General features: G+C 37.3%; 1 long non-coding RNA gene and 1 pseudogene across 1 annotated transcript; one reads left to right on the top strand and one right to left on the bottom strand.

Moving 5' to 3' along the window:
* Positions 1 to 8,242: 8,242 nt before the first annotated feature.
* Positions 8,243 to 10,136, top strand: LOC132167996 (uncharacterized). The gene is made up of 3 exons (XR_009438740.1): positions 8,243 to 8,583; positions 9,629 to 9,747; positions 9,832 to 10,136. It is a non-coding gene; the product is annotated as an uncharacterized LOC132167996 (long non-coding RNA).
* Positions 10,137 to 11,284: 1,148 nt separating this feature from the next.
* Positions 11,285 to 13,905, bottom strand: LOC132172179 (uncharacterized; annotated as a pseudogene).
* Between the last annotated feature and the right edge of the window lie 1,942 nt (positions 13,906 to 15,847).

Here is a 15,847-nt window from a genome sequence, read left to right as displayed (position 1 = left end):
TGACAATGAGATTCAAATTTGTCTACAAGTACCTGAAGCGTCAAGTAATGTTCTAGAGTGTGAAAGTGTTTCAAGTTCCTCATTGTTACATATGCAAAATCTTTGTAAGGGACAAGATATGAGTACGGTGGATAAACAACTTGCTAAGTATGTTTCTTTGACAACTAATTTAAAATAATCTAGTTTATCTATCTATGTCTCATCAATGTTCCTCTTCCCCTCAAAGACTTGTCGCACTTCGGCTTGTGCCTTCTCCAGTGCTCTTGAGTTTCTTAACAATTATGACATTGCACATTCTATTGTAGTTGTTGAAGTTTCATTTGCTCCAAGGACAATTTTGAACAATAAGAGCATAAACAAAGAATGTTAATGTATGTTATTTGCTTCTCTAGCTCACTTGCAAAACTTCAACTCTACTTCTTTAATCGCTTCTCTAGTGAAGTGGTGCTTAACTGCTGCAATACTTCAACTCTTGTTCAAATATGAGTGCGATCGGGCCATTTTGCCACGTGTTGGGGAAGGGGGTCACAGTTCTATATCAATGGATGTGTCTACAACTTGGCCCAAAAAATTTTTGGTAAACGTTTTTATCTAGAATTGATTTAACTATCTCTATCACGGCTCGGTTCTTGACCATAAGCTTTCATTTAAATCACCAATTCAACTAAAACCAGTTAATAATCTTTCACATTTTTCATTTCCTTTCCTCTCATATTTTCAAAATATCAACCAAGAGTATTACAAGAGATTGAAGTCTGGTAGCCCTTAACTTCTTATCTCTATTTGGATACTTCTTGAAGTATATTCCATACTTCCTTAACTCTTCTTTCTTCCACAATTCTTGAAGTATATTCCATTTTTTTTTTTTTTTCATTTTTTATCGAATTAAAGGCAATTTTGGCATCTTAAGTCAAAATTTTGCACACTCGCATCAAGGATGCAACAACCTTATTTAAATTTTAACATCAAAATCTAGTGGAGAGCTAGTATAAATTGCAATGAAATAGTAATTCAAAAAGGTCAAATGTTGAAAATATAAGTTTGAAGGTGTCTTTTCAAAAAAAAAAAAAAAAAGGAGGATGAAAAGAAAAGAAAAGGAAACCTCCCTTTAGAAACTACTCCTAACGTTTTGTAATTAAATACGAGGAATTCTAGGTTTAAAATGCTAGAAATTTTTAATTTCTTGGCATTTGATTGGTTATGCCAACAATTAATAGGAGCCTATGAAAAAAATGCCAAGACTTTAGTGGCACAATGTTTTTTTTTTTTTCTTTTTTTAACTTTATCATAGTTAGCCAGTAGTTTTTACCACTATTTATAAAATGCTTGGAAACCGTTTAGAAGTCACTCATATTTCTCTTATAATGCAACTAAGCATAGTTGACAAACAAACAAATAGGAGCTTATGAGCAATAATTATGGCATTTTAAAAGTAAAAATGATGGTGTTAGGGATGAAAGACAGATGCATGTGGCAATTTTCCATCTATTTTAACGTTTAAATAATGTAGACTATTTGATATGAGATGGTTGTTTGACGTATCCATTAATGCCACTTTTTATGTTTGGTGGCGTAAATTTTTGAAAAATATGGAACTTCTATTGATGAAATTTCATGAGCATAAAGCTCTTATATCATAGAGCATACATCTCTGAAAAATCATAGCCAAAAGCTATGAAGGTTACAAAGTCATAAAAATGACTTCAAGCTTCTACTAATCCATGTACAATTATATTTAAAGAACAGATCTGCTTCATGCAAACTAGATCTAGGACATGAGTAACCCAAATACAAAACAAAAATAAAAAACAACTAGAAACTAAAAATCTGGCCGTGAGAGTTGCTCACACATCGATCTACTCCATCCTTAACCCGAAAGCCACGACAACAAATCAATTCTCAACCCGAAGGCCAAGACAAGCAAAACAAAAAACAAAAAACAAAAACCCCACAAGCAGTAGCAAAGGAGCACGGCATCATAGACATTCCTTCGGAAGATACTCCTTGGCCGAAGAAGAAGATCAAATTTAAGGTTAAAGAGACTAGATCTGGATCTAGATCTAGATCTAGATCTACAAACTAGATCTAAAGTAACCCGCCAGAAACGGAGACCGGTGGAGCCTACAGAGAAGACACCGAGCACTGTTACCATGAAAGGAGAGGAAGGAAGATCTAAATCTAGATCTTCCCCCCTCTTGAAGTTCTTCTTAGTGTTGTCTAGAAGAAAAGAGGTTTGGTGGCGTAAATTAAAAAGTGATGATAGTTAAAGGGGGAATTGAATTGTATTTTCTCTCTATTTTTCCTTGACTTGGTCTTCCCCTTAATAATGGAATTAAATATGAACGAGATCCTCCCCTTAACAATCTTTCATATTTTTTTCTTCTATATTTTCTCATCTCATCCATAAAAAGAAGAAGCCACATTAAATATAGATAAATGGTTAGTTAAAGGCGTCTAAAGATAGATTACAACCAACATAAATGCTTAAAAGAACATAAGTGTTATTTGGATATGTATTAAATTATCAAATCTAAATGTTATCTACCTGGACACCATCTATTTGGTAAGTAAACTAGGTAACATTTGTTTCAAATTAATAGCATATGTTTACTTTATCAAAAAAAAAAAAATAGCATATGTTGACGACTTCAATTTATTTTTTTTACTTTACCATCTGTAGCGTATTGTTTCCACCACTATATACACTGTGCATGGAGGAGAGCAATAAAAAAGAAAGAAATAAAGGAAGAAGACGATAATGTCATCCGGTAGAAATGTAACTTTGCTATTGATAATTATGTTTATGAGGGAATCATTTAAGAGTGGTGTTGAAGGCAACATATTCCAAAGAGCGCGAGTGTTCGTGTCAGTAAGAAATGATTTGACGATGGATCTTACGGCTAGCTGTCATTCATCAGAAGATAACCTCGGTGCCCACATTCTCAAAGGAAACCAGTCGTTCAGTTTCAACTTTAGACCCAACTTTTCCGGGTCTACAAAATACCGAAGTGATTTTACGTGGCTCTACAACAACACAAGTATAATTCGTAACGATGTCCTGGTTTACAAGTATTATCGCGACTCATTCAAGGGGTGCGAGACTCACTGCCTTTGGGCGATTAATCAGACATCTGCAACTCAATATGGCATCCACAACAGAGTTTTTGAAGTCATTATTTGGTGATTACATGCAGCCCAAGTAGAGCACCTCTTCATCACCTACCAGCCTTAATATGTGAATATTGAAATAAAGCTAATTATTGTTATATTATGTGTTGTTGGGATTCCCATATTTAGAAAGTATATAGAAAAAGACAAAAAGAGAAAAAGAACACTTAATATACATAAGTGAACCCAAGCCTATTAACTTAGGCTTTTGGTGTTTCTCTCCAAGGCCCGACATATATATATATATTGTCTTATAAATGAATTGTTTATTTTATTTATCTTCTTTTTGCTTTTAATTGTTTCAAGTTTTCTATTGGAGATATTCTCATAATTAGTCAAAGGTAGGAAAGATGAACAAGAAGATAATACTTGTTTTGTATTTCACCATAAGTTTTCTTCGATTGATAGCATTGTTAGTTTGGCTTCATATTTGACTTGAGTTAGTAAGTCCTTAGGGATGTTTTTATATCTAATGCCCTAAAACGATCTAGTTTGGGAGTCATTGGCATGACGCTCGATACATGGGTCAATTAGAAGCTTAAGAGAACTATTTATGTTCCAACGTAAATTTGATGATGCATAATTTTTGGTGGGGACACCAAAAAAACAAATCCCGTATTCGTTGGATGAGTTGGAGTAGAATGGGGACACCAAAAGAAAAAGGAGGCTTAGGGTTTCGGGATCTTGTATGTTTTAACAAGGCTTTGTTGGCAAAGCAAGGTTCGAGGCTTCTCACATCCCCGGATAGCAACACATCGCGGATCATAAAGACGAAGTATTATCCCCACAGTTTAATATTTGAACCTAATGTAGGCAAAAAACCATCCTTTGCATGGCGAAGTATCTATGGTGCACTAAACATTGTCAAAGAAGTGCTTTGCTGGCGGATTGGCAATGGTCAGAATGATCAAATATGGGGGGACAAACAAATTCCAAAGCTTTCCACATACATGGCCCATTCTTTCCCCAGGTTTCTAACAAGTGACGCTAGGATAGGAGAGCTTATTGATCCTAATACTAGAAGGTGGAGCCAAGAATTGCTGGTGTTGTTACAAATATCTACCTAAATTAATAGACAAATAATTGTATGTTTTGCCCGCAAGTGCACATGGTCAACATAGTAGTATAGGATGCAAGTACGAGATTATTCTTACGAAGATTACTAAATTTTGCTTAAAATAAATTCCTTAAGTAAAACAAAACAAAATTTTGTTTTATTAGGTAATGACTTCTCAATTCCCTCACCCAGAAGTTCAAGTTTTGTGCAATCAAGTGAAACAACCATAAGAAATCCTCGCAGTTTCCTTAGTATACAATCAGAAATGGTACAAACAGATCCCAACGTACTAAAAAATAGTTTCCCTGTATCATACCCACTATTTGGACATGATAATATGATCATAATGATATCCTTGAGCACAAGCAAACTACTAAACGCATTCACTACGGAAGTAGGCTTCCCAGAAAGAGTAGCAGGGATAATGGTCGAGCCAAATTCAGCTTCTACAGTCATACTGGGGATACTCCTTAGCATTGCCACAGTATAATTGTATTTCACACGATGATCTGCCCCTGCACTAAACAGCCTGGTTTCATCCTCCAAACCACTAGTTGCTCCCTTCAGAATCTCATGAATCTGAAAACTTAAAGCAGCCGAAAGTCAGGCTAAAGTGCAATAAAATGTCTAAAACCAGCAACAAGTTGACGTGATTGACAACTCACAGTACCTAAGGAAGATGACCTTTCTAAGAGAGAAACTACAAATTTCAACAGTGAAGTTCAGCACAGTGCGACACCAATGAAAAATTGCAAAACACAAAGTCAAACTCAAAAAGAACTCTCAATTGAAGGTTTCATGCGCCATTTAATGCAAGAGAACAAAAAAAAAATTACAAATGGCCATCAATATAGAAAAATCAGAGTTTAAGGAAAACAAAATCTGATTAAAGAAAACATCTGTAAATTCCACAAACTCTCGCACTGAATGTTAGTGTTATTTCCCAAAAAGTGCAAGATACTTCATTACAAGAATTATCGTCTTTACTCCACAAATCATACGTTGGGATTAACAAATTTGTCTACATTATAAAGAACCAGCAGCATGCGGAGTGTTGTTGTGTGGAAAATGGTGCCTACTACCTTTTATGGTGTTTATGGAGAAAAATGAATGACATATGTTTTGAGGACTATGCGAACTTTGGAAACTTTGTATCTTCGGACAGCAACTTATGTTTCTCCTTTAACAATTAGTTATAATGACTTCCATTTTCTTTTTGCTCCTTCTAGTTAGGTACCTCCTCTTGTATACTTCATGTGCACTTAAAAGGCACCTTTACGCATTTAACCTATAACTTATCCAAAAAAAAATTCCAAAGAATTGTGTCAGGTATGATCTAAGCAATGAAGCATTCTGCCAGATGACCAAATTAGACAAGTTACTGGATAAGGCCCATAAGTCTGCAATATTCTTTACATATCTGGCGCTAATGCAAAAACAGGAAGAAATCTGATCCACCCATTTCAAACATAAACTATTATCTAACTTACCCTTTCAACTGCAACTTTCTACAAAAGTGATTCACTCTTAGTCATCCATCAAAATCTCAAAATATATACTTCGTCTACTTAAATTCTCTCCTCAACTAATGCATATTACCAAAGCATCCAATGCCTCTATATTTTGGTAGTTAACAAATGCATTCTTATTCCTATACACGCAAAATGCCACATTGTACAATATTGAAAAACACTGAACAAATAAACTAAGTTCCTGAGAAAATACCAACGCTTTTGCCGATTTCCCCAACGCCACCGTCAAAACTTTCCTCCTGGTCGTGGCATCCAAATTCGTCCACCAATCAACGCAGCCCTTCTTCCTCCAATACACATTGGCCACCACGCCCCCCACGCTCGCCTTCTCTTTCAACTTCACCCCTCTTCTCCTCCCACCATTACAATTCAACCACGCCAGCCTCAGCGCCACTTCCAACCGATTCACCACAAACGCCTCTAAGCTGTAATACCCTTTCGCCTTCAACCACTCCAATTCCACCCAATCCGAACCCAAATCGCTCTCGTCGCCTCTCAAGAAGCCCACATTCGATATCCCAACCATAGCCCCCACAAACCTCTCCAAATCCTCAACCAACTCCTCGCTCACCGTCACCGCATCGACGCTCTCGATCGAGCACGAACACGCGGTGACGTCTTCGCCTTCGGCGGAGGAGAAGAGCCTACTCGAGTCGAAGATCAGCCGGTTCGACTCGTCCGACTCGGCGACGCGAGAGAGGAGGCCACGCGACTTCCTGAAGCAGAGGGCGGGGAGATCACGTGAGGGGAGGTCGGGGAGGGCGATGAAGGAGCCGTGGCCGTGGGTGCGCAGCTTGCGGAGCATTTGGATGAGGATTTGGACGAACTTTGAATCGACGGCCGTGAGGTGAGCTTGGCGCTGGTGGACGGTGAGAGATGAGAACCATTTGAGAATGGCGGACCTGGTGGGGTTAGGAATAGGGCTTGGGGCATGAGTGTTGGAGTGGGAGTGGTAGAGAGAGATGTGGGAAGTGAGCGAGTCGATGAATTGGGTGTGAGTCGTGGACGAGTCGGTGAGCGAGTGTTTAGGAGGGAAACCTGGGTTTTGTTTTGATTGGGACATTGTTTTTTCAGGTTGCAGAGACCATGACAGAAGGAGAGGAAGGTCGGGAAGGAAGAAATGTGCGGGAGTTGCGGGTCGTTGAAAGCGGGTTTATTCGGACCACTTCGGAGCAGCCCGGATTCGGTTCTTTGCAACCAAATTCAATGATTCTATTGAAAGATATATAAGGCAGACCCAAAACCCATAACACAAATAATTGACCCATTAAGATGGCCCAGGCCTACAAGAAATGAAAAGACATTCAAACTATAACTTCTCTGTCTCCCCCCCCCCATTGCACTATAGTTGTGATTTTGATGCTTAACCCTTTGGTCTTCTTAGACCATGTTTGTTTGTGATTGCGTTATGAAATAAATTTTTTAAGTAAAAAATAGTGTTTCAGAAAAAGCTTTGTTATTAAGTTTTTTTTTTTCTTTAGAAAAGTTTGTTTTTGACTTTTTGTTTGACACAATTTTTTTTATATATATTAAAAGTATTTTTTAAGCTCCCAAACGCAATTTCAATCATTTTATCCAACACTATCATGTAGCTTAGGGATGTGGGTAGCTAACAGAAGTTGGCAATTATCATGTTCATGGGAAGTTAATGGTATTCTAACGTGTGAGTAGTTATCATATTAGTGGGTTGTGTTTTGAAAACATACTGGGCAACTAATTGGGATTCTAAATCATATTTAACAGGGGCTCACCGTAGGGAATTGATGGGAGATGGGATAGATAATGCTAGTTTGTCTTGTGATATTGCTTCCAATAGAGAAGCAAATAGCTAAAAATGGTGCCCTGATTTTGGGGTAACCAATTAGTGAATAGTTGGCTCATTTTGGTAATTTGGTGTAATATTTGCTTTCATATTTACACTCAATCACATATGTTTTAGAGCTTGTTTGGGATTGCGTTTGATAAATAAAGTTTTTAAGTCAAAAAGCTTCATTTTTAAGCTTTTGTCAAAAGTGTTTTTTGGCAATTTTTAAGCTTTTTGGACTCTTAAAATCGTTTTTAATTTTTTTACCAAACGCGTACTTTTTTTTTTTTTTTTTTTCAAATGGACTTTTTTAGTGTTAAAATCACTTTTAAACCCCTCAAACGCAATCCCAAATAGGCCATAACTCAACAACCAGAGAACCAATGCACAGTAAATTATTGACATATAGACGATCAGATCTTGATTCATTCAAATTCATTTAAATGCCATGCACCTGTACATTTTTGTCAATTCCAATATTGTTGACTAAATCAAATGGAAACACCAATAGCAAAATGCCAAGTTATTTATGTCTCAAGTTATATAATTTCTCATTGAGGTTTGATAAAGACACAACACAAACCCAACTCAAAACCAACTTCTCTCCTACGTGGCATTTATTTATTTTTTATTATATATATTTTTTAAACCAAATCAAAGGTCCGTAAAAATCAAATTTTTAGAAATCTAAAATTCTTCTCTCAGTCCCTCGCTCTCCCTCCCGCGGTCACCCTCTCTCCTCCGGCGAGTTCATCGGCCACCGGAAATCCCCTCTCAGTCCCTAGCTCTCCCTCCTATGCTCACCCTCTCTCTCCTCTGGCGAGTTCTTCGGCCACCGGAAATCCTCTCTCACTCCATAGCTCTCCCTCCCGCGCTCACCCTCTCTCTCCTCCGGCGAGTTCTTCGGCACCGGCGAAGCTGTCCGTCCGTCGCAAGGTTCCGTCCACTGTCTCTCTCACCGGCGAAGCTCCTGTCTCTCTCTCACTCCGGCGAAGCCGAAGGCTCTCTCTCCTCCACCGATGGTAAGTAATCCCTCTCTCTCATCCACATTCAAAATCTAGGGCTTTTTGATTTATGTGTAGTGGGTGCTAGAATAGTGTATTTAGGGTTTAGATTTCTGTTTTTTTAATATTATTGGGTATGGATTTTTTACTTCTTTTAAGGGAGGGCTTGTTAGGCTCATCCTTGGCTTTCTAGCTGGCCCTACAATGAAAATGGAAGCGGAAAGGAGGCATAAGGTGATTAAAGGGCTTCTGAATATTACTTTCCTTGAGATTGTTGATCCCATAACTGTAAATTATAGCTTATCTCTTTCTTCTGGGGAACTTGTGAAACCCATAGGAACCCGAATGATTCTTTGGGATAGAGAGGCTTCAAAGTTTTTGGCACCAAAGTTGGACAGGTCAAGTGGTTATAAGAATATCATTGAATATGCCACATATTTTTCTGAAGCAATTTCCGAGGGTTTGTTATGGGATAACAGCGATCATACTGGTGCACTTTCTGAGTTGATAAAGTTGGGCTTCATGCTGGAATTTAATGAGCAAGCAGTAGGGTTTTTAATGAAGTCCAAGAATTTGCAGATTTTCATTGAAGATGAGGAGTTCCTCACTTCTGCCTTCCCTTCTGAATATGCCACAATTGGTTAATGTTTTTAATTGCTGTTTTTCATATCATCCATTGTGTTCCTACGGGTTTCCCCAGCATAAATGTCAAGAATGAATCAGTTGCGGCACTGCTGATCCTGATTATTTGTCATAAGATGCATACCTTACTCTGTTTTGTCCTGGGTTTTTCTTTCTATTCTGTTTTTTTTTTATTATTTATTTTTTTATTATTATTTTTTATTTGGTTGAAAGTCTTTCTCTTGTAATTTTGAACTAAATGATAATTTTGTGAAGTCTGCATTTATATGTATTTGTTGCTGCATTGCTGATTCTTATTGTCTATTAAATGTGTGCTTCTCTTGTAATTCATCTTACTGTTTGGTCAGTCAGAATTCTACCTGTGATGTTTGTTGATATTGAACATAAACTAAGAAGAAAAATGTACACCATCAACATTCAGTACCTGCAGATAGTTACTCATTATAGCTGCCTAAATGGACAAGGAGGGTGAAGTTGAATCTTTGTGTACACATATTCCAAATGATGAAGATTTTTTGGAGTAAGATTGCCCTCAAATAGGTTTGACTTTTCATCTTTTGTTTGGGTTATAATTTTGCTTTGACACACCAAGATGGCTTTTAACTTTGTATCCCTTTTTGATAGATGTGGATGAAGAAGTTGAAGAACCAAATGTCTTAAGGATCACTTGTTCGGATGAAGAGTTGGATGGGGATGAAAGTTCAAACGAAGAGTTGGATGAAGATGAAAAATTTGAAGAAACAGAGATGTTCGGTGGGAATGAAAAAGTTGAAGAACCAAGGATGATCGGTGGGAATGAAAATTTTTTAGGGAATTGGCATGTAACTGTCTTTTTGGGAAGTTGCCATGTGACTTTGTCTTTTTGAGAAATTGTCATGTAACTCTTTAAAAGGATTGTGTTGGGAGCAACGTGGAAGAGCTTTGTCATTTATGTTTATTGCATATTTCTTACTGTTTATGAAAGTTTTTTATAGGGTTCTTTGATTTTTTGTTCATTTATTTTTGGGGGAAGTTGGATTTATGGGTTGCTAGTTGTTTTAGATAGTGAAAGTGTTTGTTAATTTGTAGTTATAACGTGCAAATGATGGTGTCAGTGTTATAATCGAAGCTAGATTTAGTTATTCAAGTATTGGTTTTTGGTCCGATTGATCTTTTGTGAGTATACGTCTGTGATGTTTGGTTCTTTGAGGATTTGTTTCTTTATATTTGGAAACTGAATGTAGCTTTAGAAAAAAATAGTAAATTTGGGGCAGTGGGTTTTAGTAGGGTTATTGTTGTTTTAGTGTCTATATTTTTTTCCTCTTTACAATTATTGTGTATCTTAATGTGTCATCTAATGTATCTATTATTTCTAGTTCTCTATTTTATGTTTGTTTTGCATATGCGGGAAAGGTTAGAGTTGTCTCAAGTATTAAGTTAAAATTTTATCTTCTTGTGGTATGCTTCAACATTCTTCTGGTACTTTGCCCTGCATAGTCGTAATGTTAATATTGGTAGTACAGCTCTCATTTTATCATAAGAAAGATCTCATACAACATTGATCACCATGATCAGAAATTAGTAATGTCATGAATAGAAGAAAAGTCATAGAAACCTGAGCTCAAAGCTAGAGGAGTCCTGGCTCAAACAGCAATGTTAAAGGACTGAATTAATACACAGCCAGATATAATGTCAATCACTGCAAAGAAAGTTTTGTTTTCATTCAAAGAAGTTGAAGGTTGACAATCTCAGACTTGACCTGAAAATTGCCTCAATACCTAACATGTTAAATAAAATGAAATTACAAATGTTTGGTAATTCCAATACGGAATCTTTCTAATTCAAATGGCAAGCCAAGAACATGTCTATGGTTATATATATAGAAATCGAAATCAACTTAAAGTTGTCCATAATAATTTGGTTAAAGCATCAACCTCAGTCCAGGATACTAAATCAACTGAAGGAGAGAGAGAGAGTGAGCATTGACTAGATGCAGGCCCCATTATCTTAGTTTCAGTACCAAGAAAAGCTACCAATATACATAAACAATTAAGAAAATCATCAAATTGAAATAAACAAATGAAAGCACCAACTATTTATCTGAATACATAGAAATAAGCCACAAAAAAACAGATGTGCTTTATTTTGGATCTTCACTCAAAGGCCTATTGATTCTCCCTGCGAACCTCGTCCTCTTCCTCTAGTGTGAAGTCATTCTTAATGTTGAATGTCTTGTGGATTTCCTCAGGAGTTTTGCCCTTGATCATGTCAGCCACTGTCTGGCAAGTCAAATCCAACAAGCTCTTGATGTTCAAATAGTTTGCAGCCTGCCAATCAGACATACTCCAAAGTGAGATTGAAATTTAAGGTGTGTGAATATGGTTGAAGTTACTCATATAATGCAATAGTAGTTTAGTGCATGTTAAATGCAAGAACAAACACCCTTCAATGAACACCCAAAAAAAAAAATCTACCGCCATGATGATCTACAAATTGCAGGTCCAAAAGAGGGCTACTTACCAAAACCACCAGCTGGAGGGAATCGGTGAGCAGCATCACCAGCAAGTATTATTCGATTTTCATTACATACAAATTTCTCAGCAACTTCTGCATGCATCTCCCATGGCTTTATATCAATGACGTCTATATCTGAAAGCTCATGACCAACCAATTTGAATATCAACTTCTTGCATATCTACAAAAAGTTGAATCATTCACAGAAAACTAGTGGCTTTTCACTCTCTCAAGCTACCTAGTAATTCTCCTTTATACTTGAAGAGAAGTAAGAAACGGTCAACAATAGAAGTAGTTTCATCTAACAAACTGTTTCTGATGAATAAAAAGTACCTCAGGCCTGAAATTTGAGAATGTTTTGCTGAGGCGGATGGAATGGTATCTGTAAGATGATGAGCAATCAGTAATTTAAAATTGAAGTATATGATGCACAATAAAATAATGTTGTTATCTAATCCTGCAATACCTGCAATACAAATTCTCCTTGCTGGAGATCATGAGCTACAAGGACTCCAATGGCTTCAGTATTGAAGATAAAGAACAGCATACCAGGTCTCTCATGGAGCAAGTACTGTCCAAGGTCTCTGCTCAGAAAATGAACACTGACAAGCTTTTGCATGTCTTTCTCACCTCTCAAATCTATTCCTACAAGCTTCCGCACAGTACTTCCTGCACCATCCGTACCAACAAGAATATTGCACTGAATATTCTTCTGCATATACTCCCCTTCCTTGAGAAAAGTAGTAGCAACATCAACATATTGACCAGTGGCATCAATGGATACACAGTCATGCCCCATCAAAATTTCCCTTCCCTTGAGGGGCCTATGATTTGGGTCTTCCAAGGCTTGTGATGTAGGAACATGGAGGCCAAGATTTTCTAGCTGCTTAAGTAGTGATGCAGTTAACTTGTACTGTGAGAAGTGTGCAACAGAGACTGGGCTCACAATTTTTTCAAAATCTGGTGTCAGGAAATAAGAGAATCATGTCATGCTAATCTTCGAAGGTCATAACAAACACAAAGTGAATTCATATCTCCCATGGCCTACTGGTAGGACAATGACATATGTCAAAGGACATCAAACACTTGCGTGATATACAAAAAGGAATACCATGACTTCACATATAAAAATAAGCACACCCCATCTTTTAATCTCTACAGGCCCACAAGAAAGACTAATTTTGATCAAAGAAGTAAACCCAAGAAAATAGCCTTATGAGTGTACATATCAAAACACTGAAGAGATAATCACACCTTGGGGATGCATATGGTCCACTGAACCAAGAATAGAACCAGAAAGAGAAGTACAATATATGAACTTCTGCCAAAGATTTATCGGAGGTTGAGACCTCTAGATCTCCTTTGCCAGCCCATCTATCTTGCGAAACGCCTGACAAGGCAAATCAACACATTTTAATGAAACTGAAATTCCATAAGGAACTGCTTAGCAAAAAGAAAAAAAAAAAAAAACTCTCAAACAGCATAATTGAATTTTATCTTTCATGTATCATAATCAACCTCCATGGTTCGATTATTGATGAAGTGTGCCTGTGGATGTTTAGAAAATGTCCTGGCTTTCTCCAAAACCGCACATTTGACACCTAAAAAGGCCATAAAGTACAATTATATGTCAATGCCCAAGTTCAGTGGAAAGAGAAAACTTTCCTATAACACTAAAATTGCATCAATACAATAATACATATAATCTCCAACAAGAAGTTCCAAATTTTAAAACGATGCTTTATCTTACTGCATGCACCATCACATTCTCACACATCCCAACTCAAACATTGTACCAGCACAAGCACTCCCCACCTAAAACAAATATTCACTACCCAATCAAACATAGAACTAAAAAACAATAAAACCACCAAAACTGCCAGCTTTCTCGGCATCCAACCAAACGAAAACACATCAAAGACACGGAAGCCGAGAAAACAAAACCAAAACCCTAATCAGAAGAAAAAAAATCAATAATAAAAAGATCTAATAGGGGGATTGAAGAAGACACACCAGGATGAGATCGAAGAGGATGACCTGGTCGACCTTGACGAACTCGGCGTCCCAGGCCTTGAGGTCGTCGTCGGAGGAGGTGGAGCGTTCTTCGAACGCGACGGCTGCTTTGGGGGCCTCGACGTACTTCTTACAGTACTCGGTCGCCGAAGACGTCGCTGGAGTGAGAGAGACAGAGACGGAACCTTGCATCGGAGTGAGAGAGACAGGAGCGACGTACGGACAGCTTTGCCGGTGGCCGAACAACTCGCCAGAGGAGAAAGAGGATTAGCGCGGGAGGGGGAGGGGGAGCGAGAGACTGAGAGAGGATTTTTGAATCTGAAAAGTTGAAAAGACAATGTGAATTTTTTTAAAATTCAAACTTTTATTTTTTATTTTTTAAAAATGCCACGTAGGAGAGAAGTTGGGTTTGAGTTGTGCCTTTAACATTTTCTTTCTCATTTTGTGGATTCCCTCGAAGAAACTCCGGCAGCGAAGAAAAGCTGATTCTCCTAGCAGAATTTCACACTACAACACTTATTTCCCTTAAAAAATAAATGGATTGTCTGGTCCTCAATATGCCTCTCAGCTGAACCAGCTCTTAAAGACAACCATGTTGTGTACAACGTTTCTGCATCAAATCCAAATACAAGTGAGATGAGTTCATCATCTAATAAGCATGTTTGAACAAGGTAGAGAACAAAATAGACCAATACTTTCCTACCCAATCCATAGAATCTAGGATTTCACAGTCCATATGGTTGTGGAAGAGATCAAGCTGATTTACTCTATTAATTAAAAATGGATTTACTCTATGATCAAGTAATTCCTCTTTTGAAGATCATCTATGATTAAAATATTTCCCAATGCTTTAAAGAGTACAAGAGAACCACAGCTGACTGCTTGACTCCTTTAAAGCTCTTCAAGTGTCCATTAACACCAACATACATTCCATCTCTGTTGTATGATAAATCATAGAAAATCAACAAAACTTCTTGGCTTTATCAATCACCATCCCAACCAACTTCACCGAAACCAACATGATATTAAGAATTTCCATAGAAATGAAGACATGTATAAGAAAAGCTCTATTTCGTCAGAAGATAATACCCAGAAAAGATAAACTATTCAGAAAACATATAAATGAACATTAGGCATCATCTGGCATGGCTCTAACATGGCTCCAATCCCACAAAACAAAATCAACTATCTACTCTCCAATCCATGAGTTTGACTCTTATACCACTCCACCAAAAAGGCTCATCATTGCATATATATTGCAAATAAAGAAATTAGGTAACTAGCTTTATGTATATATTTTTTGTTCAAGTAGGATTCATTTAAGATATACCAATTGGTTTTTGGTTATTTTCGTTCTTTCAGTTTCTCCCATCTTCCTTTAAATATGTTATAAATCACTCTCCCACCTTGGAAATTACATGAGGTCTTACAGATTGAACAACTCACAAAAATCACCATGCAAAACCCAGATGAGAGTGCAAACCTCATTTTGAGGGCAACCACAACTTCTTCCCAATTAGTAATTGGACCCGAATCCATTAACCACTGATACCAAATTAGGGCTTTTCCTTGCATGAGGAAAGAGGCAATGGGAAGTTGGGAACCTTATGGATTTCTAGAGTTTGACAATAGAAGAAAAATTGTTGGGCCCTAAGTCTCCAGTTAGTGGGATCGGTTCCTTCAAACCTAGAAAAATCCAAGCGAAGGGTCCTTGCATGAATCCCACTATTTCCCTCAAACATAGGGTTATCATTGACCCGCAAGTTATCTCCGAAAGTCTCTCTTGATTGGTTTGGATTATTTCAAATTTAATAGTGATTTTAAATGACACATCACATTAGGGATTACTTTAGGAGGACTCAAGTATTCCTTATATCATTACTCCTGGTAGCAAGGTTATTTACATGATGTAGATCAACTTCCAACATTCCTTCATTATGCCTATGTTGTGCTTCCTTTAACCTATTGGTTTCTCCACGGGGCTAGTTGGGTAGCACGGGATGATATAAGGAGGAGGACTAGTTGAGTTTTTTTAAGAGTTATTTCAAATGTGACGTAATTTTTAAAATTACCATTAAATTTAAGATGATCATTATTAAATTTTGATCTACTGATGATTTTAAAAGCAACATGA

The sequence above is a fragment of the Corylus avellana genome, chromosome ca1, assembly GCF_901000735.1.
Source record: "Corylus avellana chromosome ca1, CavTom2PMs-1.0".
Classification (NCBI taxonomy): Eukaryota; Viridiplantae; Streptophyta; class Magnoliopsida; order Fagales; family Betulaceae; genus Corylus; species Corylus avellana.
The sequence above is the reverse complement of the archived record's forward strand: the minus strand, read 5'-3'. Positions and strand labels throughout refer to the sequence as shown.